Source organism: Orcinus orca, chromosome 1, assembly GCF_937001465.1.
Source record: "Orcinus orca chromosome 1, mOrcOrc1.1, whole genome shotgun sequence".
Classification (NCBI taxonomy): domain Eukaryota; kingdom Metazoa; phylum Chordata; class Mammalia; order Artiodactyla; family Delphinidae; genus Orcinus; species Orcinus orca.
In genome coordinates, this window is record NC_064559.1 from 199,010,532 (window position 1) to 199,030,598 (window position 20,067).

Consider the following 20,067-nt stretch of genomic DNA (forward strand, 5'->3'; position numbering starts at 1 on the left):
AGGAAATGTACATGCTGAGATGCATTTAATCTAGTGCTTCCAAACGTATTTGAATACGGGTGCTCAGCCATCCCTTAAACCCCACCAGCATCTCATGCAGCCAGGGTCCCTGGAACATCGGGATATGGTGTTCTAGGCACCCATCCCCCTCCATTCCCAGCCTCATACAATGACTCCTGGTGAGAAGGGAAGAGAGAACTGGGAAACTGGTGTTTGCTTCCTGAACCCCCAAATCTCCCATCAAGCACACCCTGACGCCCAAAAGGAGATGTAGTTCCAACCCTGGGCCATGGCGGTGGTGACGGTGGTTGTGGGGGGGCGGTGATAACAGGCTGACTGCCTGGGAAGGAGTCTCAATTGTCTGCAAGCACAGATGAGGCTTCTCACCCACCAGCTGTCCCCGGAATCCCTGCCCAGCTCCCAGGAGCTGGGGCTCTTCTCCTGCCAGATACACCCCGGGCGACACTGATGCCTTCACACCGAAGTCCAGCCTGCTGAGTCCTCTGACCCACGCCCTCTGCCTCCCAGAGCCCCATCCTCAGGGCGTGGTGCCCACTGCAGCTCCATGGGGGACCTCATTCTTGGGCTGAACGTCCAGGCTCATTGGATTGGTTCCTGCTGGCTGATGTCCAGCCATTGATCTAATGGAGTAATCCAGTCTGATTGTCTTAATGAGAAAACTAGCCAGAATGGATTGGGGGATTTCAGTTGTGCAGGCAACCTAAGCAGATGGAGCCCAGGTGTCTGATCCCTGCCTGGAGCTTAATGGTTACAACATGCTACGGAAAAAGAAGAAAGAAAGAAAAATGAATCAACCTAGAGGGGATCAATTTGGAAGCTCGAGGCAGACTTGACCTGTGCGGTCCAAGGCTTCAGGTCCCAATACCCAGGGTAAGGGGGTAAACCCGGAGCTCACCCCCAGGGGGCCTCTAACTTAGACCGAAGGTCAGGCTTGCAGGGAGCCCCACAGAAGACACATGGCCCGTGAAAGCAGTGATCAAGCTAAGCAGAAGGAAGGACGCATCTTCTGCCCCCTCCTCTCCTCATTCACTCTGCCCCAGAGTGTGCTCCCACCTGCTCTGAGCAGGCCCCGGGCAGGAAGCAGGATGGCTTGAGCATGGCCCTGACCTCCAGGAGCGTACAGTGGAGGGACAGATTCACAACACGATCACACCAAGCTGGCGAGGGTAATGGTAGGATTACGGTGAGGGACTGGGGGAGGGGAGAGGGGAAACCTGGCCCAGGCTGGATGATCCGAGAAGTCCCCAAGCCCAGCCAGTGCCAACCCATGACAAACAAGGAGGCCACCTGCAGGGGGGTGAACCCCAATGGGAGGGGGCACGCTGGGGAAAGCCAAGTCAAGTGTGAAATAGTAATAACGGCTCACACTTCCACGGCGCCCACTGTGCCACACACTGGGCTCCGTGCTTAATAGACACTGACTCGCTTAATTTTCACAACAATCCTAGGAGAAAGGAACTAGTATTATTCCGACTTTCCATGGGGAAACAGAGAGGCGAAGTAACCTGCCAAGGTCACACAGCTATAAGTGGCAGAGCTGGGATTCAAACCCAGACCTTCTGGTTCAGTTATGACCACCACGCTACACACAGCTAAGGATGGGAGAGGTGAGAATGGGCCAGCAAACATTTCCCATCCAGCCCTGGGAAGGATGGGAGTGTGTTGCTGGGGGACCATGGCAGGAGACCAGGACCTGATCCCCTCTGCTACAGTTCCCAGCCTTGGGATGACCCCCCTGCCGCCGCCCACCTTCCCAGCAGGGCTGGGATGCGTGTCTCACCTTTGGAGCTACAGCTAAGATGAGCATCAACCGTCCAGATGGCTGAGGAGCTCAAGAACAGAGAACGGCCCCTCCCACCAGAAGGCGATGGAAAGGACACATTTTCAGATGTATAAATCTTCCAGCCAGCCCAAGGCGGGTGCAGATGGTGCATGTATGTGAGGCGGGCCAGGGCGGGATGCCAGCTTGCAGGGTCACCGTTTCTTGGCGAGCCCTGAGGGAATCACAGGTGTGAGCCTGGTGGGCACTGGAGGAAGTGGTGGAAACTCTGGTGACTGGTGGTCGTGCTGGGAGTGCCAACAGGTGTAGCAGGTGTCTGGGGCACAGGCTTCACAGGGGCAGGCCTGGGCGAGAGCAGAGAAAGCCCACCGCATAGCAGAGAGAGGAGGTCCTTGGGATACCGGAAGAGGAGAATTAAAAGGTGGGGGCATGGGGGTGTTTCTGACCCCTTAAGACAGTATTTTCTGGCTTGTTTAGAGAATGAGCTGCTAATAGACGTATCAGGCAACAAGATTTCCATTATCAACTAAGTGTGAGAAATTTTGGTTTAAACAAAATTAAACATGGTCCTTCCCTTCAAAATGTCTCAAAACTTTCTCTCCTTCCTTCTATCTGTCTTGCCTTCTTCCGTAAAAATTATTGAGAATCTATTCGGTACCAGGTACTGTTCCAGGCACTAGGGATACAACAGTGAAAACAGGCAGGTCCTGCTCTTGACAGCCGATGGTCCAGCAGAGGAGACGATAATCAAAGGAACAAACGATGAGAAATATGTCAGGTGGTGATAAGTGTAATGAAGAAAAGCAAATCAGCGTAAAGCGAGGGAGAGTAATGGGGGAGGGGTTGCTGTGGACAGGGCACGACCCAGGAGGCTCCCTTGAAAGGGCCAGAATAAAGGAAAGTGTGAGCTATGTGTGACTCTAGAGGGAGAGAATTCCAGATGGAAGATGCCACACGTGCAAAGGCCCTGAAGCTGGAGTGTGCTTGTGATTCTCCAAACTTGGGCGGTGGTGGGAAACTTTTTTGTAACATGGTACACTCTGGAGCCCATTGTAGGATTAGAACCAGGGCCAGCACGAGGGTGGGGCAAGCGAGATGCCTAGGGTGCCAGGCTTAAGGAGACACTCACTCCCGCTGCAGGACCCTGAGCCTCATCTGCCACTTCCTAGCTCCCACCCTGCTAGAGTCCTTTGGAACAAACACTAGTTAACACCTCTCTCGGGAAGTGACTGTGTCTCTCATTCCTGAGGTCCTTGAAGTCACAGAGGGAGGGGGATGGGGGCGAATCGCTCGGAGCGGAGGTGTCTCCTCTTCTCAGCTCCCCTGGGAGGGGCAGAGGGGGCGTGCCGGGCCACAGAGCAGGCAGGAGGCCTCAGCGTTAAGGACTAAAACCTCCTTCCCTGGGCGCATGGCGCTTTCCAGTTTCTCCCAGAACTTTCACTCGCATTTTTCCATCGGCTCTTGGAACAGCCTGCGCGTGTCTTCCTGGTAAGACGCTGCGATTACTGCATATGTCGCGCTGGAGTGTAATTGTCTGTTTGCACATCTGCCTCTCCTTCTGGGATGGGAGTTTCATTAATATCAGTAGAGTATTAAAATGAGAATATGAGTGATGCTTTTTTGAGCTTTCTTCTGGGCGGGCGGTCTCAGTGCTCATGTCATCCTGTGAATATTTCTGTCACAAAGGAGGAACAGCAGTTCATGGGGGTGAAGGGCCTGGCTCAGTACTGCTGCCATGTAAGCAGCAAAGCCGGGATCTGAACCCAGATCTGTCCGAGTTCGAGCGAGGCCAAGCTGTCCACCACGTTTGCTACCGCCGCAGCAGAGTCACAGGACTTGCTGAGGTCATGTGAGGATTCACATGGCGGGGGGTTGCCCGCCATTGGCCGCTGCATTGAATGTATCTTCATCAGAGGCCTGGCTCTCAGATGGGGTAGATGATGATGGAGAGAGGGAGACTGCAGACACAGAGGTCTGGGGTGAGATCAGGTCCCAGCGAGGGATGGGGACAGAGGGGAGACCCCACTCCCTTCAGGCTCGAGAGCCTCACAGTGAACTGTGGGATCCCTGGACCTTTCCTACCCAAGGCCAGGACAAGCCTGCATGGGCTCTAAGTCTTGGGTTTGGAGGTAGGATCACTGGCCGGGGGAGGGAGGGAGAAGCAGGTGACAGGGTGATTTTCTGACTTATGTACCAGGCAAGGATTGCATCAGGCCTCGTCAACAGCTGGATCACAGGTGAGAACTCACCTTCCCAGAAACAGACACACAGGAGAGGGGATAACAAGAGTTCATGGCCAAGGAGTTTTTTGCAAAAGAGAAACACAGGGAAAGTTCTCCTCTAGGTCTAACATTCCTCCAGCTCCTTTTTTGCAAAATCCCATCATCTTCCGAAGATTCCGTGTTGGTTTTTTCTCTGAAAATACCCTCCCCCTCACTTTCCTTGCTTCTCCCACCCACATGCTTCCAACAAATCTGAAGTCAGTTATCTGGTTCAAGTTACTAGCCCCACCACTCAGTCTTAACCTGGGCAAGTTATGTGGCCTCCATGGGACTCCGTTTCCCCATGTGTAATGTAGACGTGGGAACAATCACAGGGTCCAACATGGTGAAGCACGTTCTAGGAGTTTGTTCATCACGAGCCCTGCCCACAAGGGGGCACCCCTGAGCAGGGTGAGGCATCCCCATGCTCCCTCGTCCCCCAGTCCCCACTGTCCAGTTGAGGAAGGACGGTCCTGGGATGGAAGTGGGAAGAGTGGGGTCTGACATTGGAAGCTGGTCAAGGAGTAGGAGATTCAGAAATGTCCAGCTCAGCCAGACATCCCATCTGGACCGGGATCAGAGCCAGAACACCCACCAGGAATCCTCTCTACAAAGCAGAGGACAGAAAACCAAAGGGAGGAGATCCAAAAAGCCCCATGCTGCCAGGATCCCTGAATCAAGCCCCTGGGCTGGTGAGAAGGGGCCGCTGAGCAGGCAGGGGTGGGGAGAGACGGGCTCATCCACCAGCCAGGAGGCAGTGAATCCAGTCGAAAGAGCACAAGAAACGTGAGTTGTGGGCTCAGCTGTGCTGCCAACCAGCTCTGGCACCTCAGGCGGGTTGCCCCTCTCGCCGGGCCTCAGTTTTCACATCGGCAAAATGAGGGGTGAACTGCATTTTCGGGGTCTTCCAGCTCTGATCAACCCCATGTCAGATGTTAACTGAGCCTGAATCCTGACGCCATCGTTGCCTATACAACTCAACGCCATTTCTCCGAGAAGCGAAGCTGTCAATGAATCAGCCACCAGCTAAAGATGGAGCTCTTTCTCGGCATTAAATTTGCCACCAATCAGCGTCGATGCGTGAGCCCTCCCCCCGCCCCCACCAAGCACCCTATCAAGAAGCTGGATCAGGAGTGGAAACGGGTTCACCTTAACTAAGCAGTTCATTACCCTGAATGGGGCCATCACTCTCCCCCTCTATCGCTGACAGCAGTTACACCACTCCTGTAAAGATACCTTTAGCTGGGCTTCCCTGGTGGCGCAGTGGTTGAGAGTGCGCCTGCCGATACAAGAAACACGGGTTCGTGCACCGATTCGGGAAAATCCCACATGCCGCGAAACAGCTGCGCCCGTGAGCCATGGCCGCTGAGCCTCCACGTCTGGAGCCTGTGCTCCGCAACGGGAGAAACCACAGCAGTGAGAGGCCCGCGTACCAAAAAAAAAAAAAGATACCTTTAGCAAAATGGCAGGCAATATTTAGGAACCAGGCACCCTCCCAATGTGGTGATGACAAATAGTTCCTCCACCTGGAGACTCTCTTTGCAATATCCCAGCCTCACTCCTTTCCCTTTTTCCAGCTCAGGGAGGATGTTTCTAGAGGGCTGGCTCATGTCTGGCCCCAGGCTAGACGGGAGTCAGAGAGGGTTTCCATGGGAGGGCTACAGGTAGTGCAAAGAGGCATGAGTTATACTAGGGTGACCAGCTGTCTCAGTCTCCCCTGGGACCCAGGGGTTTCCTGGAACAGGTGCTTTCAGTGTTAAAACTAGAAAGTCCCTGGCAAACCAAAACAAGTTGGTCACCATAGTTACAATCCCACCGTGGTCCACCATGGCTAAACCACTAGACCTCTTCACCTATTTCAATCAGGAGGTAAGGATAACAGTCCGTCCCCGCTATAAGGATTAGTGAGAGTAAATGCTGCCCTGGTACTTGCCTCCTCGTGGGTGTTCAGTAGATGATGGTGCTACTTAAGGATGTAACTTGTGAGATTAGGATTTGTCTTGGGCTTCCTGCACCCATGGATGCCCTTCAATCATCTTCCACCAGCAGCCAGAGGGCTTTCTCTAAAAGGCATGCCATGGCCTTCATAAGGGCCTTCAGAGCTTCTCATTGCTCCGCAGAAAGAGGCGCAGATGCTCTCTGGGGTGATCTGGCCCAGGCTTGGCTCTCACCCCCTATCCAGGTCCCGCTGTGTTCTGCTCTTCCTCGTGTGTAGCCTCAGTCTCCCCTCTGGGCCCCAGCACAGGCTGTCCCCTCTTTCTCAAGCCCTTATGCTTTGCTTGTGTAACTCTGTTCATCCTTCAGGGATTCATGGAAATCTCACTTCCTCAAGAAAAGTATCCTGGCCTCCCCAGGTTCTCACAGTTCCCCAAATACCCCTCCCTTCCTACCACTTAGGACACTGAAAATGCCTTGTAACGATGTGTTCATTGTACATTCTCAGTGCACAAGGCCACTAACTCTTTCGGTTTGCCATGTTACTTGTGTGCCTAGAACAGTGCCCAGATCCGAGCATGTGTTGAATAAAGAAACACATTAATTCTGCCCATCCTCTAGGCTGTTCTATAGTTAGAGTGGGTGGTGTTCCCAGGAGGGCCTTCTCAGAAGCACCTCTTCCCTGTGGCGCAGCCCAAGCTCAGGGCCGCCGTGACCCCAGGTGCCTTGCGAACCTGCCTCTTTGATCACATCTGCTTGGGTCGATGTTGGTATCCCTGCAGAGTGTCCTCTAAGGCTCCTCACAGAGGTCAGGCAGAACTCCGTCCAACGGAGGAAGTCACCACTGGGCGGTGAGTGGCGGTGAGTACCAAGGATGGTAGGACAGAGGGACCTAAGGAGTGAGTCAGCAGACAGCACAGGGGCAGAGCAAAGACCACAGGCTGTGGAATCCATGGACAGCGGCACTGGCTCAACCAGCAGGGCCCTGGGGCAGGAAGGCGGGCGTTCACCCGAGCAGGGTGACTGCCAGAGCTGCAAGGCTCAGAATCAGGGCACAGAGGCGCTGCTGCTGCATCGGAATGATGTCCTGCTTCTCCTGGGAACACTGGGCTGAGCTGGGGTCCCGGTAGCCTCCCCACCAGCAGAGGTAACCAGGTAGCTTGTAGCAGATGGGTTAGGAACCCCTAACATAGAGCACCACGTTACTGCTTGATGAACCCCTCGGATGTCCTTTGGCCTTCCAAATGAACAGGTCCAAAACTGAAGTGATGTGTCCCCCTCCTTCTCCCCAGTTCGGGGAACACCAGCAAGGCCCGCAGGCTCTACAGAATAAATCCAGAATTGAACTCTACACTACCTTCCTGAGCCCAGCCGCCGTTTACTGCTGGTCTATTGTCCTGCCTCCTAGATGGTCCACCCACACTCACCTTTGTCCCTGCCCATCCCTCTGATTTCATCTCCCTTCACCCTCTCCCTCATTTACTCTACCCACACACAATGAACCCTGCTGATTCCTGAATACTTGCTGGTTAGACCAGCAAGACACAGCACTTCCACAAGGGAGCAGCAGAATGACTGTGGCTGGGGCCATTTTCAAGTTCAAAGACAGCAGAGGATCCCAGGGAGGCCAGGGAGGTGTGTCTGAGACCCTTTCTGGGACTGTGAGAGACCTGAGGCTGGATGGATACATTTGTCCCATCACATCCCTGACATCTGAACCCAGCTCTGGACAGTTCCCTTAGCCCAGAAGTGCCTATCTTGTGTCACCCAAGTTATCACTTGTTGATACAAAGCAACTAGAGAAGAATCAAAAGCAGTGGACCACCGTCTTTCTATCAGAGGGCAGGGCTGTTTCTGCCACCAGACTGGGAGCTCCCTGAGGACAGGGACAGTGTCTCACCCTCTTCTGTGTCTGAGAGTGTAGAAGTGGTGCAGAGAACTCAAGGACCCATCTTCCCTGGGAGAACCAGCTTGGACCACACCGAGACTTGACCTGGGGCAGACAGACAGTCAGGTGGTGGCAGCAGCTCCACCAGCTTTGTTCCACCTGCCGGAGTGGACCGTGGGAGTCAGGGTCACGTAAATTCCTCATGCCACCCTCCCCTTTCTGTGGGGCTCGGATTTATCTCCATGTGATAACAGGAGCTCCATGCACCACCACTCAGGAAGAAAAGAGGTCACCCCATCTCATGAAGATAAATACCATAGCGTGGTACGACAGCCTCCCTGGGCACCCCGCACCATGTACTTACTACAGTAATAAATATTATTACAACAACCAATTACTGCAACCATATAGAGGGTTCTGTGAAATACACCCTTCCATGCTGGGCTAACAGGTGCTCCCAGCCATCACCTCCTTGTTAGCAGAAATGGGGGCAAGAGGTGGGGCAGAAGATAGAAGGGGGCCTTTGAAGAAAAGAAAATGTCTGAGCAAAGAGGGGAGGTTAATAGCTCATCCGTCTCTAAGATGGATCAAGTCTTCCTCTCAGAACTGTGACTGCCCTGCACCAACCCTGCCTTGGTTCGGGCCCTTAAAATCCCCATCAGGACCCTGCACAGCCACCTTGCTATTCCCAAGCCTCAGGCTTTGCCCCTCCAATTCACCCACAACATCGCAGTCACAGTGATATTTCTGAAATGCAAATATGATGACGCCACCTCTCTGGTTAATGCCATGCAATTTCCCCACCCCATTGCCTTCCAATTCAGGATCAAGTTCAGCCTCTGTCATGGACAACTGGGCCCCTAATGATCTGGTCTCTTTCAGCCTCTCCAACTCAATCAGTCTCTCACTGCGTTAGTGCTACCCATCCACCAGCCCTCCCAGATATCCTCAGGTTCTTCTTTTTGCCTGTGCCGTTTCCTCTTCCTGGAATGCCCTTTTGCTCTGAGTTCACCTAGGGAAATTTGTACACGTCCTTCCAGGTTCAATGCCACAATCACCCCCTCCTTGACTTCCATGAATCTGACACTCTCTCTTATAAGCACACAGCCCCCTGTAAACATCTCAATCATACCCGGTCCACATCGCTTTGTAATATAACATACGGTTCTTTGTGTATGTTTCTACAATCAGGCTGGGAGCTTCTTAAGGTCAGGGGCCTGGCATTCATCCCTGTGGGGTATTTGGCACGTGGTGGGTGCTCAGCCTGTGTGCTGCATGCATGAAGTAATGAATGAACCAACACATGAGCACTGCATGGGACAGGGCTCGGTGAACCGTGTAGCCCTGGAGCAGTGTGGATTGGGCTGCAGCCCTGCGTACTGATGTCACATCTCGGGTCCAAATCCTCCTTTGTCTCCTCACTGCCTTTGGGATGAAGTCCAAACCCCTTCCCCCACTCATGGCCTGCCTCTTGTCCCTCTGCCTTTTCCATGCTGAGCCTCAGTCATCCTGGATTCCTTAGAGCTCCTTAAATATGCCTTCTCTGACTACTGGGTCCTGGCACCTGCCATCCTTTTGCCTGGAACACCTACCATCACTTTACCTCCATCGCTTTGATATACCCTTTAGGTCTTAGTTTAGACATCACTTAATTTAGAGGCTGCCCAACATACACCCTGACTTCACCTACCTTGCACCCAGAACCCCCAAATCATGGTTAAGTGCCCCTCTCATGGCATCTAAAATAACCCTAACACGTTCCATGGGGTGACCCTTTATTTTGCCAGTCTGTCTCCCAACATTGTGAACGATGAGCTCCTGGAGTGCCAAAAACATGACTCAGTAACTGCATGCTGGCTATGCCGTTGGTACTGAAGACATATTTATTGAATGAATGAATGGATGAATGAATGGATGAATGAGTCTACAGATGAACAAATAAATGCTACAGATATCTTCAGCTGGCCTCGCCTTAGCAATAACATCAAATTCTGTTGGGGCTGGAAGGTTTCTTTGTGTTTTTGCCTTATTGGGTTACGGATTTCCACTCTAATTGGAACCATGGAAAGACATCTAGACACGAAGCCCCCACCCTCAGACTCCTGGTTCCCACATCCCCCAGCAGAAGGCCAGGTCAGTTCTGGGTCACCAAAGACATCAAACATTTTACACCTCTGCAGGGAGATGTGCCTGCCACTTTCAGGTGTCCAACCCCTGCCCCAACCTCCCAGACTCTTCTGAAATATTCCCCCTCTGTGTTCTCCAGCCAGCTAATCAAATTCCCCTCTGTCAGAGGCAATAAATGCTCAAAAGCTTTGTAGTATTAATGTATTATTCATGACATATGTATTATTTATCATTAGTTTGTTTATCTATTATTAATTTGTGTTTCATTATTGATACTGTTGTGGTTCTACTATTAATAAGAAGGATTGGGAAGGCTGTTCTGTGGCCCTTTGAAGACACCTGATGCTTCTCTGATTGATTCTCCGGAGAGCCAGTGTCGGTCAGTTTTCTTCCCAATTCATGGATGGGAGACACTGAGGCCAGAGAAAGGCAGGGCTTGTTCAGTCATTCCTCTTGCCTCTGAGATGTAGGCAAGGGAATGTGATGGGACTGGGGAAATGCTTCATTAGGCAGCGTGCCCTGGGCTGACAACAGGGCCAAGTGCATAGGCTCCTGCAGGATGCTGATGCTGGACCTGCCAGTCAGGTCTCCATCTGGACCAGCTTGTCCCAGGCTCCTTTGCCCAAGTTCACATTGGGGTCTGAAGGTGTCTTTGCTATGCTTGTACACAGTGCTGCTCTGTGCTATGTGCTCCCCAAACCCCATTTTTTTCCCTTTTCCTCACAGGGATTCAGCTGGACTACATTTCCCAGCCTCCTTTGCAATTCGGTGGGGTCATGTGACTAAATCCTGGCAGGGGAATATGGCTTCCAGGAGGATGACTCCTGTGCCATCCTCCACACCCTCTCTCTATATCAGCTGCATGGATGGACCCGGACGAGGACAGAGCCAGAAGATGGAAAAAACCTGGGTATTTGAATGACAGTATGGAGTAATGTCCTCCTACAGCCCCTGGCAGACTGTAATACGAGTGAGAAATAAAATGCTATTGTGTTAATTATGAAATAATTTTTATAATAAATATATTTTATATAATAAACACAAATTATTGAAAACAAAACCACTGAGATTTTAAAGTGATTTGTTACAGCACTTATTCTACTAATACTTTCCATTAATATATTGCACATAGTAGGTACTCAGTAGGTTCTTCATGAAAAAAGTGAACAGATAAACGAATAACAAAATGAATCAGTGAGTCCGGCTACACTGTCACTGAGTTGGACTCCCAAACCGTAGTTCTCATCACAGAGGATCACAGGGAAGTGGCTTTTATGATCTCGAATGGAAATCTTTTTGTTATAAAGATGGTAAACTGAGGCCCAGAGAAAGGAAGGGCCTTGGCCTAGGTCCCAAAGACAATTACAAAGACAATTTAAGACCAGGATTCAGGTCTCCCGAAGCTTATCACACCATTGTCTTTTCTCCCATGACCTTTCATCTGATAGCTTGCCATCAGCCTCTAGAACTTTCTCAGTGTCTTTGGGGGTTGGTGAGGGGAATCATCATTTCTTTATCTCTGGGTCAGTCCAGCATCCAAAGAACAGCTGGAACTGCCAGAAGGGAAGAAGGATGAGAGACTGACGGGATACAGGATGCCCGTGAGATGCCCGACCAGCCACGGCTGTCTCTGTAGTGCCCTCTCTGGTCCAGGGCCACCAGGTCAGGGCTGGCTGTGCAGCCAACCACAGGGAAGCCACAGGTGGTGCAGGAGGAAAAGGAAATAGCTCCAGACCTTGAAGCCAAAAACCCAGGTCTAGCTCTCGCTCTGCCATGGACACAGAGGGCAACTCCTTCCCCTTCTCTGAGCCTCAGTCATCTCATCTGATAAAGGGGTTCATGGTGATTATTACTGAGAGTAATGGTGATGCAAGATGAGACAATAGAGGGGAAAGTGATCTGAAGAGCACAATTCGGAAGCCCTCCTTCTTTGCGTGAGGATATTGTCAGGGACCACCGGTGCCGAGAGGTTATGACCTTGGGCTTGGGAACCAGACAGACCTGGGACAGCTTCTGACTCTGCCACAGGCCACCTCTGCAGCACTAAGTTGTTTCATTGCTCTGAGCCTCAGTTTCCAACTGCCAAATGGGGATAATTATCCTTACTTCTTAGTGCTGGAAGGGGTGGGGGAAAGGGAGGGAGGTGGCCCAGGCAAGGGGCCCAGTGCAGTGCCTGGCGTATGGGGACAGTGCTGACACAGATATCCTGGCCATCACCCCCTTGCCTTGACTGCCCCACTTCTCCACACCCTCAATGCTCTTTTACCAGCAAGACTCCTTTAAGGAGTTTGCTAGAAAGCTTTGGGGCCGATGACCCATGTTTCTTTTTTGTCTGTTTCAGATCAGCCTCAAGAGCACGGAGGCTGAGAAGTCACCATCTCCTAGTCGATGTTGTTTGTGTCCTCTGCGGAGATTTTTGAAGCAAAGTGCACAGAGGGCCTGACAGTCCTGCATCCTCTGACATCACTCAGCATCAGGAGGACAGATTTGTTAACAGGGAGGCTCCTCTGACTTAGAATAACATTTAAAATGGATGAGAGGTTATTAAGGAATATTTTAAAAGAAAAATAGTTATTACTCAAGGAGCACAGTCTAAGCTAGGTTATAAACTGGTCTTAATCAGTAAAATGAGGCAACTTAATGAAAAAAATTACAATTTAAAATAGGCCTACATTAAATAATAATGTCTCATAAACACAGAAGTCCTTTAGCACGTAAGAATGAATTGCTGGACTCAGAAGCTAAAGGCACAATAAAGGAACCCTTAATTTTTTGGTCTTTTATTTTTCTCTTCCAAAAGGCAACCCAAAGGAAGACTAGACTTCCTCGCTTCGGCACCAAAGGGTCTGGAAATTTGCAAACGGAATTTGCTCAGTAACAATTCTGTTTCCTTCAAACTATTATTTTAAGACATGGTCTGAATGAAGTGTCACTTTGTTCTCTGGATCTGCATCCGTTTTAAGTAAACGCATGTGACATTTTTACCTCTGATGAATTAGGGAATGAACTCATTTTGCAGAATCAAAGCCCCTGAGTTTAGACCCTTCAGGCTGGGCAGCTCAGCTATCAGGGTAACAGCCTTACGGGTCCAGCGAGATATTGCATCTCTATTACAGCAGCCGTTAGAAACAGTCCAATGAAGCAGAGTGGCCTCATCCAGGGACGATTTTTGCCCCCCAGGGGGATATTTGGCAGTGTCTAGAGACGCTTTTGGTTGTCACAACTGGTGGAGGTGGAGACTGCTACTGGCATCGACTGGGTACAGTCCAGGGATGCTGCCAAACATCCAACAATGTGCAGGACATCCTCACAGCCAAGAATCGTCCAGCCCCGGAGGTCAACAGTTCTGAGGTTGAGAAACCATGCAGCGAAGGGAGAAAAGCAAAATTCTGGAAGGAGTGAACGTGCCCTCAGGAGTTCCCAGGCACAGGAGACAAAGAGAGTCTCCAAACATCAGGACCGGCTATCTGAAGCTGGGAATGTAGGCTGCTGGAAAATTTTCCCTCAACATGACCCCAGCACCAGGTGTGTCTAACATCTGACTTTCACCCAAACCTCTTTTCCACCCAAATGGATCTATTCTCTCCATCAGAGCATCTTTCTTGCCCTCTGGAACCTATTTTGATTTTGTGATAGGAGAAGCCTAGGAGAAAGGTTTTTTTTTTAATTTATTTATTTTTATTGATTTAGTTTTGGCTGCGTTGGGTCTTCGTTGCTGCGTGCGGGCTTTCTCTAGTTGTGGTGAGCGGGGGCTACTCTTCATTGCGGCGCGCGGGCTTCTCTTGTTGCAGAGCACGGGTTCTAGGTTCACGGGCTTCAGTAGTTGTGGCACGTGGCCTCAGTAGTTGTGGCTCACAGGCTCTAGAGCACAGGCTCAGTAGTTGTGATGCACAGGCTTAGTTGCTCTGCGGCATGTGGGATCTTCCCGGACCAGGGCTCGAACCTGTGTCCCCTGCATTGACAGGCAGATTCTTAGCCACTGCGCCACCAGGGAAGGCCAGGAGAAAGTTTTTTCACAGTCACCCTTGGCGAAATGGATTTATTCTGCAAATCAAGAATCCTAGCTCATAAAGGTGAGCGTCTCGAGGGCTCCTTCCTCAAAGGGTAGCACTCAGCGCTTCCCTCCTTGCTAATCTGACTCTGCCTGCTTGGCAGGAGAAGCAATCTGGTCTTCGTGTTAATACTTTATAAACACAAACGTCCTACAAGATAAACATCACTCTATTACACCTGTTCGGTTGAAGAGTGCCTGCTTGTTACCGAAGGCTATTTGGGCCTGATTCGCTCACGATATAACTTCTTCCTGCTGGAGGCCAAGGTGCAGATCGTAGGCATCATATTGAGTGGAGGGGTTAGGTGGGGAGCAAGTGGGTTAGGGTGGGGTGAGCAAGAGACATTTTACTCCCATCCTCCAGGGCTCAAGCTTTCTGCTTCCTAGAGGGGACAGAAAGGCATGGGGTCCCTCAACAAGAGTTGCATGGACCATGGGCCAATTTGCCACCAGGACAGGAATTCAGGAACAAGGCAGGGCACACTCCAACACCTGGCTAGTTTTAGTTTAAGTTATGAAAGAATGCTGAGTCTACTGTGGGCAGGTATTAAGTAAGTCCTGCCCAACCAGCCAGCCTTTCTGAAAACAGGCTGGAATCTTGCTCTGCCACTTCCTAACTCTACGCTCTTGGAACATGACACATCCGTCTTTTTATCTATCAAGTAAGAATCCTGATGCCGACCTCCCAGGGCTGGAGATAATAGAGGTACCGAGCTAACGTATCACTGAATACATGATTGACGTTACTACTGTTAGAACAATTCTATTTCTTTTTATAGGTATAATTTATAGTAAAATACTACAGTAAGATACAGTAAAACCTCAAGCAAACAACTCGATGCAGTTTACTTATTACATACCCAAATGAACCACCATCCAAATGAAAATATAAGCCATTCCCAACACCCCAGATTGTTCCCTCGTGCTCGTCTCCAGGCACTGCCCCCAACCCCAAGGATAACCTCTATTCTGGCTTTTCCATCCTAGATTAGCTTTGCTTCTTCCTGACCCTCCTATACAAACAGAATCATGCAAGAGGTGCCCTTTTGTGTCTGGCTACTTTTTTCTCAGTACAACGCTTTTGACGTTCATCTATGTGTTGCTTTTATCTGGAGTTTATGCTGTTAAAAAATGTTTCCTGGGTAGTATTCTGTTGTACGAAATACCACAATTCATTTATGCATTCGACAATTAAGGGACATTTAGGTGGTTTCTAGTTTGGGGATATTATAAATAAAACCTATGGTTGTCATTAAAATATTAATCCTAGACCCAAGGGACAACTGGTCAACCCCTTTCTTCCCCTGGGAACTGATCCCCGTCCTTGGCCAGCTCCGGGCAGAGAGGCCCTCTGTTGTGTTATGAAGAAAATGAGTTTGCCCTCAGCATGCCCACGCAGCCCTCTGCACCCTTGCCCTTCCTCCCAGGGGCACTCGGGGCATCCCTTAAGAGTCTTGGCCACTTACATGTCTTTGATGTGAACGCTTTTCCCCCACTGTTCTCCTAGGGGCATGTTGAAGACAATCTCTGACACCCCCCACGATAAATGACATGACATTTGATCCCGCTTTGCTTTTTACAAATGTACACATCCTTCTGATCTGGCGGGAAGGACAACAGCCCTATTTTTCAGGTAGGAAAATTGAAACAAATTGATTCATCCACTTGTTCACTCACTGGACAAATACTATTTTGGATGAAACCCTTGCTAGTTACTGGGCCAGGCATGAGCCATGAATTGACCTGGTGGGAGATGCATAAACATAGGATCACACCCCCTGCCAGATTCTTCCCACTTTTGCATCTTCTAGCACTGAGTGCCCTTGTATTTTAACAAATCCACTGCTTGCTTTCTGTATTATTAATCTCAGCTCCCTGGTGAGATGAAGTTTTCTGTTGCTAGTTTTTTTTTTTTTTTTAATCCTTCCATAATACACAACACTCTTAGGAATACAGAAGTGCTTAATAAATGCTCTGAAAGAGTGCAGTAGAGACTGGTATTGTCGACTTGACTTCATAACTCCAGACTTACAAGTTCCACATTAGAGAGGCTTGCACATACACAAATAGCTTTCTGGCAAGTACAGCTAAATCATATATCACACGTGTGTAGGTCAAAGAGATTCAAGGTCCAAGAAGGACTCAACATGCCCTTGCTGGGTGTGAAGAAAACATGCCAGCAGCCTTTAGGAGCAGAGAGTAACCCCCATCGACAGCCAGCAATCAAACACGGACCTCAGTCCTACACCCACAAGGAAATGATTTCTGCAACATCCCTAACAAGTTTGGAAGTGGATTCTCACCCCGGGGGCCTCCAGATGAGAGCCCAGTTAGTTAATCCCTTGGTTCTGACCTTGTGAGACCCTGAGCAGAGAACTGAGCCTGGCCCACAGGGACTTCTGACCTACAGAAATGTAAGGTTAGAGATGGGTGTAGTTTTAAGCTGCTGAGTTTGTGTAATTTGTTATGCAGCAATAAAGGCTAATATAACATGTTTAGCTGAGACTGCAGTAGCCAGGAATCCTTTTGAAGCATCAATCAAATTGTGCCACTCCCCTGCTCCAAGCATGTTAATAGCTCCCATCACACTGGACAGCCAGAGCCAAAGCTGTCTCATGGTCCAGAGAAGTCTGGCCTGGCTCTCGCTACCTTGCTTCTTACCACTCCCTCCCTCTCACTCCATTCCAGCCAAACTGACCTCTTTGCTTTTCCATAAACATCACGAGCTCACTCCTACCTCAGGACCTTTGCACTTACTGTTTCTCCTTCCTTGAATACACTCATCCCAGCTATGTACATGGTTTGCCTATTCATTTCAGTTTGATCTTTGCTCACTGTCCTATCCCCATGGATACCTTCCTTGACCACCCAGTCTAAAATTCTCCAAAATTCCCACTTAGCATCTCTCTCTATCCCTAAAATTGCTTTATTTTTTATAACACTATTTCTCTGCTTAACAGTATATTTTAATTTATCCCTGTTTATTACCAATTATATAGACCCTCCTACCCCACCAATTATATAGACCCTCCTACCCCACCATGTCATTCATTGTTTGGAGAGGATCCATGGGCTGGCTCACTTTAGATGACCTTAGGATGATTGAGAATGAGTTAATAGCTGCAACAAGGACCCCTAGGAGGGGATGGACTTCCTCTGCCTTATTCACTGCAGTGTCTCCAGTACCGAGAACAGTACCTGGGAATCATCAATATTTAATAGTGTTTATGATGAGTCAGGCATTGCATTGGGTACCATCTATTGCTTTAATGAAAACAACAAATCAACACCACCATTCTTTAACATTGACAGGCCATCTTACAGAGCAAGATTTTAAAGAACTCCCATAGGTAGGATTTTGTACCTTTCTCACTAATCCTTAACAGTTAGCATTCATAGTTTCCCTAACTCTGATTCTGGGCTACATTTTGATTGGAATCCTTCGTATAGGTCACCTTGATTCACTTGTCCCCTGGTTCCAATTGGACCGTAGGGTTTCAGGGGAGCTTGGAATCCAAATGCTCGAGCAGCATCTCCTGGCTACAAGACCTGGAGTTGTATTTTATTTCCAAACCGAATCTTGTGATTACTTCCTTTCACAATGGGCTGCTTGAGTCATGCTGCCATAGCTTCACTTGCTCAGAGCCCCCATCTCCATCCTTCTCCTTGTCAGCAAGATAAGAGGGAGTTGGGGAAAGACCTGGATGACAAATGTCCCCTGTATAAACTGGATGGTTTCTCCACTGAGAAGGTAACTTCCCACTGGGTTCTGGAAGAAGAGACACAGCCCTATTCTTAGCAATATTTTTATCTTGAATGACTTCTCCCTTTGGTGATTTCAAGAGTAACATTTGCTTATTGTAGGAAATAAATAATACAAGAAATTGTACAGAAAAAAAAAATCCCCTCTTGTAAACAACCACACAGAAAAAGCCATTGTTACTATTCTGAAATTCTCTCTCTCTCTCTTTAACATGACTCGGAGATCCTAGTATCAATTGACATGAAAACGCAAATCCTCTTATGCCCAATTGTGAAGGTTAATTTTATGTGTCAACTTGAATGGGTCATGGGGTGCCCAGATTACACATTATCTCTGGTTGTGTCTGTGAAGGTGTTTCCAGATGAGATTAGCATTTGAATCAGTGGACTCAGCAAAGGAGATCACCCCCCCCAAAGTGTGTAGCCATCATCCAATCCATGAAGACCCTGAACAGAACAAAAGGCAGAGGGAGGAGGAATCTGCCCCTTTTTTTCCTACCTCACTGCTTGAGCTGGGACATCTCACCTATCTTCTCTTGCTCTGGGACTGGGATTTACATCATCAGCTCCCCTGGTTGTCAGGCCTTTGGACTTGGACTAAATTATACCACTGGCTTTCCTGGGTCTCCAGCATGCAGACAGCAGATCGTGGGACTTCTCAGCTTCCATTATATATATATATATATATATATATATATATATATATATATATATATATTCTGTTTTTCTGGGGAACCCTGACTAATACAGATTTTGGTATCAAGAGTGGTTCTAGAGGAAGAGAATTTTAAAGACGAGTTTTCTGAATTCGTTCTGGGGTTTCTGGAATTGGCTCTCCAATCTGATTAGATTTAAAGATGCTAATGACTCTATTTCTGTCCTAGTCAGTTCAGGCTGCTATAACAGAATGCCATAGACTGAGTGACTTACAAACAACAGAAATTTATTTCTCACAGTTCTGGAGGCTGAGACGTCCAAGATCAAGGTACTAACACATTCAGTGTCTAGTGAGGGCCCACTTCCTGCTTCATAGACAAATGTCTTCTCTCTGTGTCCTCGTGAGGGTGAGGCAGCTCTCCTGGGTTTCTTTTATTAGGTTGCTAATCCCATTCATGAGGACTCCACCCTCATGAACTAACTACCTCCTAAAGGCTCTACCCCCTAACACACTGGGGTTTAAGATTTCAACATATGAATTTTGGGGAGACACAAACATTCAGTCCATAGCACCAACATCATAATAATCTAAAACTTTTCCAGACTAGCCGAGAACGAGAGATTTCGTAAATCCTCTCAGATCCTGTATCTCCAACCTCAGTCTATATTTTAAAAAATTTAAAAGGGGTTTTTGAAAACCCAAACTGTAAGGAGAACATCTGCACCTATGAAGTAGTTTCCGCTGTGGGCTATACACTCCCCAGCTCAACGGGGAGGCAGGATGCAGCCCTGAGAGGTCACCTTGTCCATCCCCCTGCTTCCAGACTGAAACCAGGCCACTTTTTTCCATTCTTTAAAGGATTTCCCTCTAGTTCCTGTTCTGGTCCCACCCTTTGTCTTTCTTTTCAGAACTGAGAGAAACCAACTCATGCTCCAAAGGCAATTAGACACAGATTGCCTCGTCTGCATGTTTGTAAACTGGATGCCTCTCCTACTTGACTCAACCATCCCCAGGCCTCCTCCCCTTCATCTCCCCTCCATCCCCGAGCCTGTGCTCAGAGATGTCAAACCAACAGGCCCAAGCAATTGTAACTCAGGGAGTAAATCAGTGGCCAAATAAAAGAAACACATACACACCACAGCCAAATAGGGACGCTTGTGTGTCATTCATTGTTTGGAGAGGATCCATGGGCTGGCTCACTTTAGATGACCTTAGGATGACTGAGAATGAGTTAATAGCAGCAACAAGGACTCCTAGAGCAGTCGACCATGGTTGTTAAGTGCAGGTACTCTGGAGTCCAACTACCTGGGTTCATATCCCAGCTCTGCCTTGGGCAAGTGACTGTACCACTCTGAGCCTCAGTTTTCTCTTCTGTAAAACAGAGATCATAATAGGGTCAGAGGAGTTCATATTCTCAGAGCAGTGCTGGGGACCTGGTAAGCCTTCCACATCATAGGGCTTTTAGGATTGTGCTGTTATCATGTACTAAAGGCTGCCAGACGCCTTACCTCTGGTGTATGGACTCTCTCCAGTCCCAACAGGACAAGGGCTCGTCACAACTTGCAGATAAAGGAAACAAGGAGC

At 49.1% G+C, this 20,067-nt stretch overlaps 1 protein-coding gene across 5 annotated transcripts in view; it reads right to left on the bottom strand.

Annotated features, from left to right (window-relative positions):
• IGSF21 (immunoglobin superfamily member 21) overlaps window positions 1–20,067 on the bottom strand; it is a 271,189-nt gene that overhangs the window by 139,028 nt on the left and 112,094 nt on the right. The window contains exon 1 of one of the 5 annotated variants that reach the window (XM_033433094.2): window positions 18,756–18,936. The exons of the other annotated variants lie outside the window; for them this stretch is intronic. The gene's annotated coding sequence lies outside the window, so the exon portion shown is untranslated. Of the gene's footprint in view, window positions 1–18,755; window positions 18,937–20,067 lie in introns of those variants that run through there. 5 annotated transcript variants of the gene reach the window in all.